We start from the raw sequence: 14,505 nt of genomic DNA, 5'->3' as shown, positions 1-14,505 counted from the left end.
ATTGACCTCGCACACCAAAAAACTGTATAATAAACACGATATTAGTGCTTAATAAACATTTGTATTGTAACAAAGATAGAATCCAACTGTTCTCCCAAGAAATTTTCAAGTCAGTTTTCTTCGTTTTATTCTTTCTTTTATTATTCAAAAACTCGCAGATAAAAATAGCCAACGCGTTTCGTCCGAAACCGGACTTCTTCAGGGCTACATTTAAAAAGATACAAAAATATATATCAATATGTGTATAAATACAGGAGTACGTGCTCAGATAAATAAATCATACAGTTTAGACTCAAGGAACAATTTATAAAACACCAGACCAATTAAATATGTACAGCATATGAAAAAAGACTTGAAAAGATGCATTTGAATTCCAGGGAGAACATGCGTTGTTACAAAACATTTTGTCCTAAATATAAACTAGTGTATTATATACAGAGTGTTATTAGCCTAACCATGTAAAAAAGAATCATGAAAGGACAGTAACTACTGAATTTTGACTGGAGTACACATTATAGCATTTACATAACAGCTCTATAATCATAAATGGTTTTAAATACCTTTACGCAGTGTATTTTTATGCTACACGTCCCATCCGTCTTGGTAGGTGTCTGAACAATAGGTTTCTATAGGTAAATATATCCATGTTTTAGAAAGAGTGGTCATATTTAAGAACCTATATGTAGCAAGAAACAAATATTGATATCTATCCGGCTTCAAACTAGTTGAGCGACAGTATAATCGATATCTGAATCGTATGTCCAGTCTGTGTGACTTTATGAGATTGTGTTTATATTAAAAACAAAAAAAAACAGTCACCTGAAGAGCCTACCTATCTAGGGGTTAAAGAACGTTTATCAGTCATGAAGATACGAAAGTATGCACTTACTATAGTTGTGTAGTTGGCAGATCTAATAATCATCCATTCGTTTAAGATCCAGTAGAATAATAGAAGAATAAGGTATATGCCTGAGAACGAAGGATAGGCAAAACGTTATACAAAGAAGAGTGAAATATATGGTATAGAACCATAAATAAAAGGTATCCATTAGTAATAGTTGATCAGCCGAATGAAAACCTTTTACAAAGTACCGTTATGGGTGAAAGAAAAATATTGAACAATGTACAAATAGTACATAGTCACTATGGTTAATATTAGGACATTAGATATTTTAAGCATTTTGCAATAGTATGGGAGTCCAACTAATTGAACAAGTGGCATGATAGTACTAATATCTCTAAGATTCGAAAATTGCCATTATTATTTTTATTATTTACAGAGTCAAGAAATGCGTGTTAGTTTTGAAACTAACACGCAATAAAACTAGATGTGTTCTAGAGACTTATGCAAAATTGTGGACCTAGAGAATCTCTAGGGACATCCCTTGTTGGGCACACTGGCTATTATCTTTCTACAGAGAAAAAGATTTCCATTCTTTCGGTTTGTTGTTCATTAAAGAAATTTATTAGTTGTTGACATTTTTCATTGGTTTTTCATAATCTTTTAACTTCTTGATACTTTCAAAATACAGGCAATGTCATTCTGACTAATCATATCCAATGCATTTCGGGCATTATGGGGTCATGCCCTTCATCAGGGAAAACGACACTGTAAAAACGAAAATGAGGTGGCATTTACTAATCTCAAATGTACAAAAATAAAAATGACTAAATAAATTACATCTCAATCACAATAATGTCTCATACAATATAAGTGGTGCATACAGGTCAAAATATGCGGTTTGGTCATGTGAGGGTGTGCTGAGGGTAAGGGTATACGTGCAGGGGTGTGGAAACTTAGTTACTTACATGCCTTTCTCCATGTAAGTTTCAAGATCTAAAAGGAATAGGGACGGTATTAGTAGATTGTTTTACAAGGACTGGAGAAAAAACGGAAAAAAGTTGTGCGCGAGTCTAAAAGACCGCGTGCATTTCACATCGGAAACTAACCTGGTGAAATATAGGTTCGATTCGCTGTTGGTTATTCCATTCGCCGTAGCGGTTCCACGTAGCAGCGGCTGCCAAAAAGCAGTCCGCGCTTTCCTTATTTTGAAAAAGGTAGCGGTCATGTGAGGTGTCACGTGATGATGGAAAGGGAGACAAGACTACAGCGATATCGCTATGGTTAAACATGGATATTAAGCGATGTTCCAGTAATGTTGGAAGTTACACGGACAATTGTCGTGGTGGTGATGCTAATGAATATACGAAAAATGAATTAACACGAAAAAGGTTTCAAAATGGAAAAATATATAATCGGATTAGAAAAAACGGTCAATAGGAACCTCGAACTGATGGGGTCCTGGTATCAGAGTCGGTGTCGTAAGTGTCAGTGCTATGGGCATGGGTTAGGGGGGATGTATGAAAGTGAGGTGTGTGAGTACATGTGTCAGTTGTTAAGGAACCCAGTACAGTATGCACAAGCAGCAATCTACAGAGCAAATATATTAAAGGTAACACGAAAATTCAATTCTATCGTTGAGACCCATCGGTTTTTGGGTAAACAGTTTATAGATCCAGTAATTCTCTCTTCTGAGAAAAAATTTCGTATTGTCTCTTCCCTCTGTCTTCTGGATAGTCTCAAGGATGATGTACTTAATTTGGGAAGCATTGTGTTGCGCTTCTACAAAATGTGATGCTAAAGCTGATTTAGTGTTCTTCAGACGAATATTGGATTTATGTTCTGTTCTGCCCACATACATTTTCCCACATGGGCATCTGATTCCGTATATCAAGTTGGATGATTCACAGGTACCATTTACCTTCAATTTGATGGGGTAACCTTGTGTGGGGTGGCATATTTCGTTGCCTCTGATTATATTGTTGCAGCTGCCACAATTCAAACAGGGTTTAGTTCCTGAGTATGTGGTGTTGTCAGGAAGTTTATTTCGGAGGATTTCCCCCAGATTCTTAGCTCTAGTGAAAGCAAAGATCGGTGTGGAGCTGAAAGATTGTTTAAAATCCGGTTCCATGTTTAAAATTGACCAGTGTTTTAGAATGGATTGTTTGTATTTTCTGCTTGCAGTAGAATATTTGGAAACAGCTACAATCCGTGTTTGCTCAGTTTTTTCTTTGGGAGTTAAGAGGTTGGATCTGTCCATGTTGTCAATTCTAGTTCTGCTTTCTTCCACTAAAGTCGGTGGGTACCCTCTCGAGGTGAACTTTGTGGTCATTTGTGTGAGTCTGATTTTCAACATTTGTTCATCCGAACTGATACGTTTAACTCTAGCCATTTGAGAAAATGGCAGGTTCTTGATAAGTTTTGGTTCGTGGAAACTTGAAAATAGAAGCATATTGTTTCTATCAGTTGGTTTCGTGTATAAATCCGTTTTGAATCCTTCAGGGGAAATTGTTACTTTGACATCTAAAAAATTTACTTCAGTGTCAGATATATCCCATGTTAATTGGATTCTTTGGTCGATGTCATTGAATTTCTTCAGTTGAGTATCTAGAGCTTCTTTGGTGTTGGTCCAGATTAAGAAAAGGTCATCAATGTACCTCACTATCATCTTGAGATTGTCTGTCCATTCGGGTTTAGAGAGGATATGTTGTTGTTCATACCATTGCATGAATATATTGGCATATACGGGTGCCGCTGAATTGCCCATTGCCATGCCCGTGAGTTGTTGGTACCAAGATTGTTCGACTTTAAAGTAGCTATGGTAAAGAATAAACTGCATTAATTCCATGAGGAATGTTTGGAAATCTATATCAAGATCAGAGTTCAAAAGAGTATTCTCCAAGGCTTCTATACCCATGTCATGGGGTATGCTCGTATATAGGCTACGAACATCCGCTGTGCATAAGATTAGTTTGTCTGTTTGATTGACTGTGATCTTTTGTAATTTCTGTAGGAATTGTGTGGTATCTTTGATGTAAGTTTGCATGGATTGTACTGGTTTTTGCAAGTATTTGTCAATGAGTTGACCGATGGGTTCATGGAGGCTACCTATGGTAGATACTATAGGTCGCATCGGAGGATCATAGGTGTTTTTATGAATTTTGGGGACCATCCTCAGTGTTGGACTTTTGGGATTCAGAGTTAGCAGGAATTGTTTTGTTCTGTCCGTAATGATGCCCTTTTTGTGTGCTTCATCAATGATGATTTTGAGTATTTTAGAATATTCCAACGTAGGATTTTGATTTAGCATTGTATACGTTTGGGTGTCAGAAATATGTTCCATCACTTTTGAATTGTACATCTCTGTATTCATAATAACGATGGCTCCCCCTTTGTCAGCTTTGATGAAAATGATACTGTTGTCGTTCGCCATTCTGTGTAATGTGTCAAGATCTTTTTGCGTTATGTTTCTTTGTTTGGGTTTGGTGTGTTTCAACTTCTGTAGGTCTTGTCGTACTAAATTTTCAAACAGGTCTAATGTTTTGTGGCTCGTTGGAGCTTGGAAAGAACTTTGGGGTCGTAAGCCTAATAGTTGATCTTGGTCAGTTTGTGGTCGCTCTGGTACAATGTTATCGAAGAAGTGTCTCAATCTGAGTTTCCTCATGAATTTGAATAAACTCACCTCTAATTCCAAATTATCTGTGCTGGTAGTCGGAACAAAGGACATCCCCCTTTGTAATATTTGTAATTCGTATGGATTGAAATTTTTATCGCTGATGTTGATTACTAGTTGTTCTGAGGTTGGTTCTTTTTCTTCATTTTCTCTTTCTCCTTGATGATGGCCGATGTGCTTCGTGTGGTCGGTGGATCTCTTTCTTTGTCCTTTTCTGATGCTTCGCCTGGGTCTCCTTTTTGGGTTTGACCCTGTTCTAAAAAAGGATTCGGTTCCATGGGTTTACTGGTGGTGGGTTCTTCCATTGTTGTTTTTTCTTCGGTGGTCCTGCTTGGTGGGGGTCTACGTGATTTTTGGGTGGTGTCACTGTCCGTGGACGATGTGTCTGTGTTCGAATTATACGGCTTATTTCTTCGTTTCTGCGCGTAGATGTCTGCCCATGTGTAGACCTCCCCTAAGCGGTAATCCAAAGTGTCCCTCTTAAATTTGCGAATTTTCCTTTCGTTGATCTCTTTCGTATGGCGGTCTATTTGTTTTTTGATGTCCTCTAGGGTCGTCTTTAGTTCATCTTCCGACATCATTTTAGAAAGTTCTGATGAAGTTTCTTCTATTTCCATACTCAGTTCCTCCAAAATTGTGGACAATTCTTGTATGATCAGGAGGATCAGGTCTAGGGAGCATTTGTTTAAAATTTCGTACCAGCGCTCTTGGAATTTTTTAGAATGCTTGCATAAGGATGGTTTCAAAGCGATTCTTAGGCCTCGTGGTATGCGTGAATTTCGATGGTATCTAATGAGAGTACTGGCATACCCCATGACATGGGTATAGAAGCCTTGGAGAATACTCTTTTGAACTCTGATCTTGATATAGATTTCCAAACATTCCTCATGGAATTAATGCAGTTTATTCTTTACCATAGCTACTTTAAAGTCGAACAATCTTGGTACCAACAACTCACGGGCATGGCAATGGGCAATTCAGCGGCACCCGTATATGCCAATATATTCATGCAATGGTATGAACAACAACATATCCTCTCTAAACCCGAATGGACAGACAATCTCAAGATGATAGTGAGGTACATTGATGACCTTTTCTTAATCTGGACCAACACCAAAGAAGCTCTAGATACTCAACTGAAGAAATTCAATGACATCGACCAAAGAATCCAATTAACATGGGATATATCTGACACTGAAGTACATTTTTTAGATGTCAAAGTAACAATTTCCCCTGAAGGATTCAAAACGGATTTATACACGAAACCAACTGATAGAAACAATATGCTTCTATTTTCAAGTTTCCACGAACCAAAACTTATCAAGAACCTGCCATTTTCTCAAATGGCTAGAGTTAAACGTATCAGTTCGGATGAACAAATGTTGAAAATCAGACTCACACAAATGACCACAAAGTTCACCTCGAGAGGGTACCCACCGACTTTAGTGGAAGAAAGCAGAACTAGAATTGACAACATGGACAGATCCAACCTCTTAACTCCCAAAGAAAAAACTGAGCAAACACGGATTGTAGCTGTTTCCAAATATTCTACTGCAAGCAGAAAATACAAACAATCCATTCTAAAACACTGGTCAATTTTAAACATGGAACCGGATTTTAAACAATCTTTCAGCTCCACACCGATCTTTGCTTTCACTAGAGCTAAGAATCTGGGGGAAATCCTCCGAAATAAACTTCCTGACAACACCACATACTCGGGAACTAAACCCTGTTTGAATTGTGGCAGCTGCAACAATATAATCAGAGGCAACGAAATATGCCACCCCACACAAGGTTACCCCATCAAATTGAAGGTAAATGGTACCTGTGAATCATCCAACTTGATATACGGAATCAGATGCCCATGTGGGAAAATGTACGTGGGCAAAACAGAGCGTCGCATTAAGACACGCCTCATTGAACATAAATCCAATATTCGTCTGAAGAACACTAAATCAGCTTTAGCATCACATTTTGTAGAAGCGCAACACAATGCTTCCCAAATTAAGTACATCATCCTTGAGACTATCCAGAAGACAGAGGGAAGAGACAATACGAATTTTTTACTCAGAAGAGAGAATTACTGGATCTATAAACTGTTTACCCAAAAACCGATGGGTCTCAACGATAGAATTGAATTTTCGTGTTACCTTTAATATATTTGCTCTGTAGATTGCTGCTTGTGCATACTGTACTGACTGTACTGGGTTCCTTAACAACTGACACATGTACTCACACACCTCACTTTCATACATCCCCCCTAACCCATGCCCATAGCACTGTCACTTACGACACCGACTCTGATACCAGGACCCCATCAGTTCGAGGTTCCTATTGACCGTTTTTTCTAATCCGATTATATATTTTTCCATTTTGAAACCTTTTTCGTGTTAATTCATTTTTCGTATATTCATTAGCATCACCACCACGACAATTGTCCGTGTAACTTCCAACATTACTGGAACATCGCTTAATGTCCATGTTTAACCATAGCGATATCGCTGTAGTCTTGTCTCCCTTTCCATCATCACGTGACACCTCACATGACCGCTACCTTTTTCAAAATAAGGAAAGCGCGGACTGCTTTTTGGCAGCTGCTGCTACGTGGAACCGCTACGGCGAATGGAATAACCAACAGCGAATCGAACCTATATTTCACCAGGTTAGTTTCCGATGTGAAATGCACGCGGTCTTTTAGACTCGCGCACAACTTTTTTCCGTTTTTTCTCCAGTCCTTGTAAAACAATCTACTAATACCGTCCCTATTCCTTTTAGATCTTGAAACTTACATGGAGAAAGGCATGTAAGTAACTAAGTTTCCACACCCCTGCACGTATACCCTTACCCTCAGCACACCCTCACATGACCAAACCGCATATTTTGACCTGTATGCACCACTTATATTGTATGAGACATTATTGTGATTGAGATGTAATTTATTTAGTCATTTTTATTTTTGTCCATTTGAGATTAGTAAATGCCACCTCATTTTCGTTTTTACAGTGTCGTTTTCCCTGATGAAGGGCATGACCCCATAATGCCCGAAATGCATTGGATATGATTAGTCAGAATGACATTGCCTGTATTTTGAAAGTATCAAGAAGTTAAAAGATTATGAAAAACCAATGAAAAATGTCAACAACTAATAAATTTCTTTAATGAACAACAAACCGAAAGAATGGAAATCTTTTTCTCTGTAGAAAGATAATAGCCAGTGTGCCCAACAAGGGATGTCCCTAGAGATTCTCTAGGTCCACAATTTTGCATTTATCTACTTGACGCCACAGGACCCCTGGCGCCACCTTGTGGAGCACCTATAAAACCTTATCAAAACCTCTCAATCCTAAAGGAACTGCATGTTACACACAACCAGCTGTGCATCCATCCACTGTTAAATTACTGTTCTAGAGACTTATCTCATAAAGCATAGGGCAGACGGATAAATAAGCCGACAGTGCAAGGCAACAATAATGACGAAAAACCCCAACCTATTGCACAGTACGTCACGTATCAATTGAGAAAAAACAACACTCGAGCGTGCCCGCCATCTTAGCATGTTTAACCTGCATGGTCATATAGCAGAATTCCATACACAATAAATATTGTGATAGGATTAGGCCCAATTAGAGTGCAACGTCTCAAAAGAGTTATGAAGAGTATATCAAACCAGACAATCTAAGAACCCATATAGCGTTATCCCATGGGACTTACCATATGTTCGGCGTCGTCGTCGCGTGCGTGTGCGGTCGTCTGGTCTCCCGGTCGATAATGAAGGCACATTTGAGAGGGTATATATATCCTCCAAATGTGTGTAATTAATCAATCAAGGGTACTGATTAGTAAAACGCAAAGGGCGCGCAATCCCTGATGACATGAGGATCAGTGCTAACATGGCCGCCATCTTAGACTGGTCAAAAGAGGACGGAAAAAGTAACAAAAAACGGCTAAAGAAGTGTTATAGTATTCTTTTGTCCAAAAGGCAAAATTGTTTAGTAGCCAATAGTATGGCTCAGGATTGTTGTTATTAGGAGACAAACCAACAAGCTTAGAATGGAGCCTATTAGTCGAATATTGTCGATCGGAAAAGCGAATACATAGCGGTCTGCAAGGGCATAGATGCAAGCAGACATCTTGTAATGGTGAAAATTTGGTATAAGAAGCAAAATCTGCCAAAAACAAAAGTTAAACATATCGTGATTGGACTTTCAATCCTATACAAACGTGATATGACAAATAAAAAGTGAAACGAGTGAAGTAAAATATTTTCACATACTTATCGAAAGGACCCAAATTATATCCCGTTTTAGGAGTCCTTGCTTGCCTCATTTATCGTAGGTTATAGGGGCATAATTAAGTGAATGCGAGCTAAATAGCGCACATATATTTGTATTCAAAAGCCCAGGCAAGTGTGATTGCCAGCGGCTAAGAGAGAGTCAGAAATTGGTACTGCAGAGCGAGGTACTGCAGAGAAAGCACTACAAGAAGTACAGAGCTGGCCATTGCATCTATGGTCAGATATGTATATAAATCTGGTCAAGATGGTTGCACAGCTCAAATAAAGTCCTGGTTATCAATCAGACCAATGGATAAAGTAAAAATAGTATAATACCCCAGCTAATGATTGGTATGCTGGAGGCAGAAATATTAGCTCAAGGTTCAGTGGAATAGCTTAACAAAGTACACATATCAGTTATTCAGATATAGTACTCATATCAGTTGCCCAAATGCAATGCTAAGAAAGCCTCAGTCATTGCATAGAGTTCTAACTGTGCTTAAATTTAACACGCAAAAAGAGCAAGAACAGGTGCAATGGATCTAGTGTGAAAATACCATGCAAAGATGTACAGATCAAGTCCCTAATGTGTTTATGGGGGAATGACACAAGAATTACTGAGTCAGCAGTAATCTTACACGGAAAACTCGGAGAGTGGGAACGAGTTAAACTGGATCACAAAAAATGATGAAATTTGTTATTTACATTTAATCCCTGATCTACAGCTGTAAGTCTACATATCCAGCGGGCCTCAAGTTGTCTGAGGCAAGTGATCCTGTCACCACCTCGTTTACCTGACGCCACCCTATCAATTGCATGGAATTTAATTTCTTTTTCATCTGGATGGTTGTCTGTGATATGTTGTGCCACAGGGCTACGGAGATCATTGTTTTGATGCTTCTAATGTGTTCCTGAATCCGTGTTTTTAAACATCTGGTGCTGCTACCAACATAGATCATATTACAGTGGCAAATGATTACATAAACTACAAAAGTAGTGTTACAATTGATGAAAGAAGTAACCTTATGTGTCCTGGAGCTGTTATAACTGAAGCTCAGATTAGAATGCAGAAACTATTGACCCTAGTCAAAAACGACTAAATTATTTACTCAATATGTAAAATTTCAGAAACTGTGACAAAAAAGAGTGCAATTCTGTTTTTGACTCATCAAGCCTTGATCTGAAGGATACTACAAAGACATGACTGTGTACCTGACAAAAGCAAAAGCGTCTGCAGAGAGTATATTTGGGTTACATGGACCAACATCTTCAATGAGCACACGGAGAGATCACAGCTCCTGCAATTTCTGGAAATGTAATAGCTAATTTCTTGTATTTTAGTTTAGTTGATTGTCCACTAATATACAGTTGTGAGCCCCAGAAGTTCCTCTTACTGCCATAAACACCTTAACCCAGTGTCAATACCCTTACCATGGGCACTGCACACAGCTTGGTGTCACATTCAAGAATTAATAGAGGGGCTCCAAGGTTCAACATAGAAGGTAAGTAATAGAAGTCTCAAATGATGAGTGACAGCGTAGGACATTAAAACACCCCATCAATATTGAGCATCAACATTGGTGGGCAACCATCCTTAAATACAGTAGAGCTCTCTTAACCCCCAGGCAAGAGCCCAATATAGATATGTTAGTGCCAACCCCACAGGAACTCATTCTAGGCAGAGAGACAAGTGATCATTTGTGGAGGTTAACATATGACTGTCATTTCAAAAAGGTCCGCTTTAAAACACTAAAAGGTATTTATATTGTTTGGAACCATGTGCGAAAACTCTTGGGACTCGGTAGGTTCTCCCACTATACCACCCTAGTTAGAAATTCCAATCTCCTTGAGATCGTTACAGATTATTGTATGACACGATGGGTAAGATCGGGAATCACACAGATTGGCTCGTTATATGACAGTACAGGCTTCTGCTCATTCGAATCCCTAAAAACTAAATTTGGGCTAGAATCGCGTGACTTTTTTAAAATATTTGCAAGTTAGGGATTTTATTGCAAAAAAAGGGGGTGGCAGTAGGGCCATGAATAAAATTCCAGCAATCGAAACAGTGGTGCGCACTAATTGGTAAAATTTATAAAGATTTAGTTGTAAGTCTCCCAGATGATTTAGACAAGCATATCTATTATTGGCAAAACAAATTAGAATTAACAGAACCCCTTACGCGAAATGCTCTAGAAATCTCAAATTGCTTATTAATGCCAACCAAACTTCAAGCCCAATTTTACAAGACGTTTTTTCAACTTTATTATACACCAGCTAGAATATCCAAATGGAGTATCGGTAAAGGCACATTATGCCCTCGATGTGCTCAGCCCGAAGCAGATTTGGTACACATGTTAGCTACATGTCAAACCCTAAATACTATCAGACAAGATATATCAACGTTTTTGTCAGGAATATTTGAGAGTAATATTGAGATCACCACTGCGGAAATTATACTGGGGGTGGATAGGAACGTTAGATTCGCCAACATGCAGGGATTACTGTTTATCTCAATGGCGGTACTTCGAATCTGCTTAACATCTGCATGGTTGGACCTGTACCCGCCTACATTCCAGCAATGGCGGGCACGATTCCTTGCTACCTATAGCCTGGAAATAGCCATATACAAACATAAGGGCCTTAAAAAGAAAAAAAAAGGGTTAGAAATATGGTATCCCGTTACACAATGGATCGAGAGATCAGACTCGTAATGCTGATTAATTGCGTGTATATGAAAGGATTTTCTTTGTATGGTTTTGCACTTATCTGTTGTGTGTCTCGCTTAATATTTGCATAACGCCTAATTTAAAATATTTCTGTTTATATTCATTGCCTGTTTGTGTGGTGTTGTTTTTATAATTGGGTGGGATGGGTGGGAAAGAATGATCAAAAATTATCAATAAAGAATTGTTAAAAAAAAAAACAATATTGAGCATCAACATGCACTTTTGGCAGGCAGGAAAAAGTATAGAAACTGCGTTGAAAGGAACATAGTTAAATGTGGGAATTAATGACTAATGGGTAATAGGGGTACTGTTAGGGATAATATTGTATGGGAATTCTGCTCCATTATTGCGAAATGCTCGAAGGATGGCGCTGAAGGTACTGATTGTACTCAACTAGAGACCCAACTGAGTGGTCATGTACTGCAGGTGTATGCTCCAATGAATGCACCCAGAATGAGTCTCAGTCAACGCTGGTGCAGTACAGGGGTCTAATAATGTTCGCCTGGATAACTAAATTGGCAATTATGAAGTGCCTGAGAAAACGCTCGCAAATCGGACTTTGGCTTTGACAGCAGCAGTGGGGGCCACGAAGAGGAGGAGAACCACGCTCCCCATATTGGAAACTTTGCTCACCTCTCGCGTTTCCCGCTCCGCGGAAAGGCTCGCAAATTGAATTTTGGCTTTGACAACAGCAGTGGGGGCCACAAAGAGGAAGAGAACTACGCGCCCCCATTATCCAGCGGGGCAGAGAGACGCCCTCCCGCCACGCCCTGCCCAGGTGTACTTAATCAGCCCTATTGTTCCGTCCCGCGGGACGAGCCGGGCGAAGCCCGGGCCAAGGGTAGGCCCGTTTAAGCCCGTTCAAGCACGGACAAGGCGTGGACGGGCTACCCCCCTAATATCTGCATTCAAGCAAGGTCAGTGAGTACCCGCAAACGTATTTCAGCTGGCAGAGTTTGGGTAGGGTATATATATTTATAGGAGTTAGCCTTATCTGTTGTAAATATCATGGCCACTTCCCCAACTGTAGGAGGGAACAGTAGGAAATCCACTGGCGGGACTTTAATGGGCACTCTGGATAATTTCCTTGTAAGAGTGCCAACAGCTTTGGCCAAAGACATCGAATTGACTGAAAAGAGACTATCTCTTGACACCCCCTTTGATAAGCGATCCTCAATGGGAAGTCTGGCAAGGGCTAGATCACCTGTCCCCCAGCAGGTTGACTTCCAGGATAAGCTGTCATCCTCGGGGGGGATGAGAGAAGTTGCATTTTACAGCCAGCTCGGCCCCTGGTACCCTCGGAACCACGACCTAATATCCCAATGGACAGGACTAATCCGAGTATCACCTTGAAGAGGCTGCCTTCACCTAATATTAAGACCAGGTCAGCCAGTAATGCCAAAACGGGTGCAGTACAGCATCCACAGGGTCTGGCATCAAGAAGAAAACATCCCGGGGTGCAAGCGCAAGCACTAGCAAGAAAAGCAAAAAATGTAAAGGAGGCTGTGCCCAAGGAGAACCCCACCCCAAGCACTTCACCTTGTCCTAGATCATTGTTACCAGCTAATGAAGGGGCCAATTTATTGCCAAGTGCGGGGGGTGAAGCATCGGGCGAGCTGGGTCCTTCCTTCTGGAAAAGGCTGGAATGTACTGTTAAGAAGATAATTCACCCGATATATGATAGACTGGACTGCATTGAAACCAGACTGGTGTGCCTGGAGCTCTCGCTTGCTTCAGATCAGTCATGGGTGGGAAATCGGGGCAGTGGTCCACATTGTACACAGCTAAATGCGGCAGGACAAACTGTTGTGAGCACAAATTCTAAAGTTCCACCAAATGGCAAGAATAGCACTGTAGTAAACGATCCTCTAGTGCCCTGTGTCGCAACTTCCTCAACTAACCTGGCAGGGGTTAATCAAATAGCCCAGAGGGACATGGCTAAAAATGCGGAGGTTAGTAAACCTGCAATGCAACCTCAACTATTGTCCAAATCCCCTCCAGCTCATACTGTAGCTAGTTTGCTAACTATAAAACTCCCCCGAATCTGCCCCTTATGTGGTAGTATTGGCGGGGGTTCCATCACTAGAACAGGGAAAGAGGGAAACATACATGGAACTTAAGAACAAGTGCATCTTTTGGCTTAATGCTAACCGGCCTCTGCCAATTCATATATGTGCTGAAATTCTATTTGCTAGAAGAGTTAGTTGGGTGGGTAGGCGGACAAAGTCTGTTGGGGGTGATTGCATTATTATTAATTTCAGGGACAGGAGATGTGTTGAACACATTTGTAATTGGCCACAAAAAGATCTCATGTCCCTAATTCAACCACTTCCCCTAATTTATTTTTATGCACCAGTACAGGCTTCACAAAGGGAATTCTTTCCAGGGGGTGAGGCATCGAACCATTCCATTCTACGGAATATAAGGCTATATATTAGGTTTGATGCCCTATCTGGCCTGGAGGACTGTAATTGACAGCAAATACCTGAAGGCGGCAATAGTGTGAGTACAACACGATTGCCCGATGAAAATGTAGCAAGGAGGGAAGGCCAATTGACCGACTATGAAAATCCACAGGCAGGTGTGATGGGATACAAGCTAAATAAAGAAAGTGTAGCTATCATACAGAAGGGTGGCAAACTTCTATTCCAGCATATATCGAGTAGGGTAAGTCCCTCACCTTCCGTGGACCTAAGTACATTGCCGCAGCATATTTTCCCTGCAGTGGGGGATGACACAGCTGGAAGGCCTCCGAGTACAGCTTGCCTGACATCACTAATATCCTGGAATCTGGCGGGTATGGGGCCCAAGCTAGCGTCGCCATGCTGGCTGAGTTTTATTGATAAATTCGATATTTGTCTCTTCCAAGAGGCCTGGTCTGTTGAACCAGTGTTTAGATTGGGCTACTTGAATTTCTATGTACCTGCTGTGAGAAGGCAAAAGGGTCGTCCAGTAGGAGGACTGGTGATCTGGGTTAAGCAGAACCTAA

The sequence above is a fragment of the Lissotriton vulgaris genome, unplaced genomic scaffold, assembly GCF_964263255.1.
Source record: "Lissotriton vulgaris unplaced genomic scaffold, aLisVul1.2 SCAFFOLD_214, whole genome shotgun sequence".
In the NCBI taxonomy this organism is placed as follows: Eukaryota; Metazoa; Chordata; class Amphibia; order Caudata; family Salamandridae; genus Lissotriton; species Lissotriton vulgaris.
The sequence above is the reverse complement of the archived record's forward strand: the minus strand, read 5'-3'. Positions refer to the sequence as shown.